Source organism: Glossina fuscipes, unplaced genomic scaffold, assembly GCF_014805625.2.
Source record: "Glossina fuscipes isolate IAEA_lab_2018 unplaced genomic scaffold, Yale_Gfus_2 128, whole genome shotgun sequence".
Taxonomy (NCBI): domain Eukaryota; kingdom Metazoa; phylum Arthropoda; class Insecta; order Diptera; family Glossinidae; genus Glossina; species Glossina fuscipes.
Window position 1 is genome coordinate 1,112,927 of NW_023998471.1, and position 5,194 is coordinate 1,118,120.

A 5,194-nucleotide genomic window follows, 5' to 3' on the forward strand; every position below is an offset into this window, starting at 1 on the left:
TGTCTATGTGTCTCTTGTGTGCCAGGAATACCAGATACCTGGTGAGATATTTCCCAATCGATTTTCCACTTTACTATCTGGTAAAGAGTGCATTTGGACATATATAGGATTGCAAGATTGCCGCAATAACGCTACAAGTGTGCGCCAACTAATTTCAGAATTGGGTTACTTTCGCCGATATTGAGCATCACAAAGGGAAACAATTTGCCTGTCGCGCGTGTGTTTAACTAAAAAACAGTAAGTTGTGATTATGTCGAAGGCTTTCTCTTTCAATTTCATTGAGGCTGCGCACCTGTGCGAGTCGTTAGCTCTTAATTATACTTTTTTTTCCTGCTTATTTACTTAAAAGGTAGGCATGAAAATATTTCCGCCTTGCTACTAATCAGTGCTATGACTGCTTCTTCTTTGATACATTGCGTAGTGAGGTTCGGTTTCAAGCAATCCTACGAATTCCTTTGGCGTTTAGGTGGATTACCGAGTACATTCTGCTTGCTTCTGCTTGCAAAGATAAGAATTTTCTCACTTATCAATGAAGCTTTAACTAGACTTTAATACTGAATTACCTGCTTTACTTTCCATGACCGACTTCCCTTATTTCCTCCAACAGTTTCTTTTAGCAGCCACACCTCGCAATGCTGCTTGAACTTATAATGGCCGAACTTTCAGTATTGGTGTTCAATTATGCTCCCACTTACTCGCACTATTGCATACCATATAAGTAGATAAGTGTTTAACTTTGCGCTCCAAACTTTTCCACGCGAATGTCCTGTGTTTGCATTACATATCAGCGCCACTTGTGGCAAGTATTAAGAGTTGTTTGCCAATTAAGCTGCATCTCTGCTCACATTTAGCTACGATGGCTGCGCTATTTCACATTTTTACGTTGTTTCTCTTTTCGTTTTAGCAGAAGGCAGTTGAGATGTATTTTCAGCTAGGGCTTAATATTGGCATTCACTTACCTCTCAATTCAGCTGTATTTCTTTCTATTTCCAGCGAACAGTTTTCTGCGGAACATTTGTTCCAATCCAACCTATACTTTCAAAGGTCATGTCCTGTAATATTGTCCGGCCACATTTTCTTATTGATCTTTAATTATTTAGCAAACCTTGTTTTTTATATTCAGTTAAGCGTTCAGTTTATTTCAGTGGCTGTGTTCCTCCAGCTTCTATTACTAACTTCCAATTTAGCTCAACTTCGTCTTATCTTCAATTAGATGAGTAAATGACTTTTTCACACACTTGTTCCTTCAATTTCGGCGTTATATAGTTTGTTTGTGTTGTTTCCAGTTTTGTTTGTTTATGTTGTTTCCTCTCAATTCGTTTTAGTACTTCATCAGCGTTGCGAGATATTCTTAAGTATGCATGAAAGAGGTTAATGTCAATATAATTGCAATTACATGAAATTAATGCAAATCATTTAAACCTTATCTTTCATTATCGTTTTAAAAGTTTCCGAATTAGTAGAAATTTATTGCCGCAAATCGTCCGAATGACAATGAACTTCTTTTGCCTTCGGATACGTTAATGACATGTAGTTCAAATCACTCAAATGATACGAATGAATAAAATACTCGCCTGAACGTAAACGTAGACGTTCATAAAAAACTGAACATATATAGCTGAAAACTCTTGCAATCAAACTGTCAAATTAACATTAAATAACAACACTAAACTAATGTTTATTAAACTATATGTAAAGTGACATTTAGCCTGAACAAAATAAAAGAAATAAATAAATAAATAAATTATTCATATATATATATATGCAGACATTAATCTCAACGAACTGTGAGACATAGCCACAGATGTAATGGAAATAAGTACTGTGTAGCTGACATATTAACGTACATTGGTTGTCGTAGCAATCTAATGTGAGTGAGACACGGAGCCATATATATTTGTGGTAAGTTAATTGATGTGAAAGAGCGAGAAAGAAAGAAGAAACCGCAAATTCTTGGGTATGTAAATTTAATGCTGATTATGTACGAATAAAATGCAAGACAGCATTAGTAGCAGATTAATGACAAACAGCAAGACAGTTTGACCGACATGATTACATTAGATATGTTATGCTTATCCGTGCACACATGCAAAATTATACAAACGTACAGATATGGTTATGTACTCAACAACTGTTCCCATTCTACTGCACTTTGATATCACATAGGATGTTTTTATGATACGGTTGAAAAAAATTTAAAAAAAAATTGCGACAACAAATTAAATTTTACAGTTAAACATCAGAAATTACTAACGAATATTCGTTCAATTATTGACTATTTTCATATACGAACGAATTGATTCCTCATCTTTTTGTTCTTGTATCCGCGGTCCACACATTTTATCAAAATGTTTAAAATAAAACCTCAACACTCCCATAAAGTGTATATGCAATGTTCAATCGAGTCTGTCCGGCGGTCCGCCTGTGTCTCTTTCTATGTTAAACATTCTCGCGGTTGAGAAAAGCCTTTAAACTTGGCAAAAGTAGTGGAAGGCCTTCCACGCAGATTAGCATTGAAGACTGGACAAATTGGGGCGAGTCTAAGAGCGTGACTGCACTATAGTAGACTGTTTTCAAAAGCGTATTGCCTAAAAACTGCGCCATAAAAAATGTACGCATATTCTGATTTCTTTTATGACCAATCACTCGTTGAATATTCTCAATATGCTTATGCTGAGTAATGCTGAGGATGAAAGGCAAAAGGGAACAGGGAGAGAGATAGGATGTGGCCGCAGCCTGGCGAGTTTGACGCCTTTACCGACTAAGCCAGTCACTAAAGCCGCAAGCAAGTATGCTCAAAGCTTACTGGGATTTGAATCCACGAACACCCACTTAGTGATCATGATTCTTATCTATAGCAACTGCCATAAAAAAAGCAATGGAAGAAATCGGCCATGACTATTCGATATTCTAGGGACGCGAACAATTTTATTCTTTTTAAAAGGTTTTTATTTAAACGAAGGTGATTGGTATGGAAGGTTCGGCCACACCTGAATATAATATTTTTTTTGTTACTTCTTTGTTTTTTACTCTGTCACGCTTCAGTTTCTCCCATGGTTTTCCTTTTCACATTTTCACAATTATGGGAATTAAAACTGTATTGTACGGTACCCCTGACATCGTTTTAATTCAACGTGCGATTAATATATGAAATATCACTTATAACCTATATATTATATAATCTTGAGTACGCGATAGCTTAGGAAGCGAATGTATAAAAGCAGCAATAATTTTTTATTTAATTAAAAGCATACCATTGAGTCGGTCGGAATCAGATTTGAGAATCCAGTACATTTACAATCAAAAACTGCTAGATGCTCGAGGTCAATACACGACTCTTCTCAAATTAGTAAATTATTAGCCAAATTTTTACTTATTGCTTTCAATTGCCGCGATCTTGCCAATGTTGCATGACGGACAGATGGATCGGCCAAGCAAATGCTGCTTACGGACGTATATTCCCGCATGGTAAATCTACATCAACTGATGTCTGAGTTACAAACGGAACAACAAAATTAATATATTCTCATGTTTCGATGACAGATGGCAAGGCAGGCCTAATCAATTGTTTGGAGCGAAATATTTGCCGCTTGAATGGAAAAATAATATTTCGTTTATTTTCATTTTGTAAGAAGTTGAAACGGAGAAATTAGATTAGTTTGTAGTTTGTCTGCTTGAATTCGCAGTAGAATGAAATTATTAAGTTAATACGCAAAGTAATCTGACCAGAAGGTTACCAAACAAAAATTTAGAAAGGCAAACTATTAAATTAATTTTTTTATCTTAGTTTCCGCATAAATTCTTTACTCATGGAAATAGATAGAGTCTTCAATTTGTGCATATATGTACGTACAAATCAAGTAAAACAAACGAAAGACAGGCTTTCATTAACGCAGTTATAGTATGAAAAAAAAAAAATTTAATATTTTCATCGAAAAAGTACTCACTCAAAATATGCTTGATTGAAGAGCTTTTTTTTCCGTAGTAATTATGAAGCAGGAAAAATTGACTGAATGCTTTGAATAGATTTTTCTCAAAGAATTCAATAAAATAAGATTTCATTAATGTCATTATTTGCCACTTACTATATACGGCTATAGAATGATAAATTGATAGGGATGTTAAATTACTTATTATGTTGTAAACCAAGTTCAATGCATACGGAGGCCAATAAAATATGTACCTAGACATGTTTATACATACATCCCGGCACTTAGAGTTGATCGACTATGCGTTCTATGGAATAGCTTTTCTTTTGGTAAACACAATCCGATCATAAGGACAGAAGAGCGAGAATAATTCACAGAAATTTTGACAGATACGCCAAAACGGATTAAATAACACATAATCAGGTCTACAATGACGTAATAAGGATTGGCTGGTAATTACGCGCTGAAAGCGGCATATAATGACTGTTGACATCTTTGAACAAAATTGGTGAGTCTATAGAACCTCTCTAAAAGCTATGTACGAATGTAATTGCTAACAGAAACTTTCTGATTTTTAGAGTCCTCAAGTTGAAGAGAGAGCGAGAAGCGAGTGGATCCCAGCCAAATCTCTGTTGTTTACAAACAATGAAAATTGCATATGTACAGACTCTACAGATTCCATATGTACCTTGTAATAAGACGTCAACACAGTCACATTCCAGTTTAGGACTAACCAGACTATTCCAAAGTTGTTTGCAAATCTATGGACCATCACGTTTCTTTCATGTTCCGCGGAAATCCCGAAATTGTGAAGAGATCCCTATCAAATTATTACCATTATCAAATTATATAAACACAAATTTGATAGTCCAAAGGCATTTCCTTCGAATTATTGTCAAAAAATTAAATATACGTTTTTTAATTGTAAGACAGTCTTCTTCTTCAATAATTTAGCAAATCAACAACAAATGACTCATCGCATTGCGTAAAAAAATTCTGTGACAAAGGAAATGCTCTTCTTCTTCTTCTATTCAATGTATTGTGTGTAAAAGCTTCAATGTGAAGACGAAGGAAATCCGTTTTCCCCGAAATGCATGAAAACCCTGTCTGGAAAAGGCCAAAAAGTCCCAAAAATATCAGTTCTAGTACAATTGCTTGAACGAGGAAGCAGCATAACACATCGGTCAATAATTTCTGGGACTATTTTATATTTAGAATGCACCGAACTGCAAGCGACGCATGTCAAAATGTTAAGTCATATCGAT

General features: G+C 35.1%; 1 long non-coding RNA gene across 1 annotated transcript; it reads left to right on the plus strand.

Annotated features, from left to right (window-relative positions):
* The first annotated feature begins 3,217 nt into the window (after positions 1-3,217).
* Positions 3,218-4,766, plus strand: LOC119640868. Its single transcript, XR_005247753.1, has 4 exons — positions 3,218-3,468; positions 3,544-4,258; positions 4,319-4,437; positions 4,508-4,766. It is a non-coding gene; the product is annotated as an uncharacterized LOC119640868 (long non-coding RNA).
* The last annotated feature ends 428 nt before the right edge of the window (positions 4,767-5,194 follow it).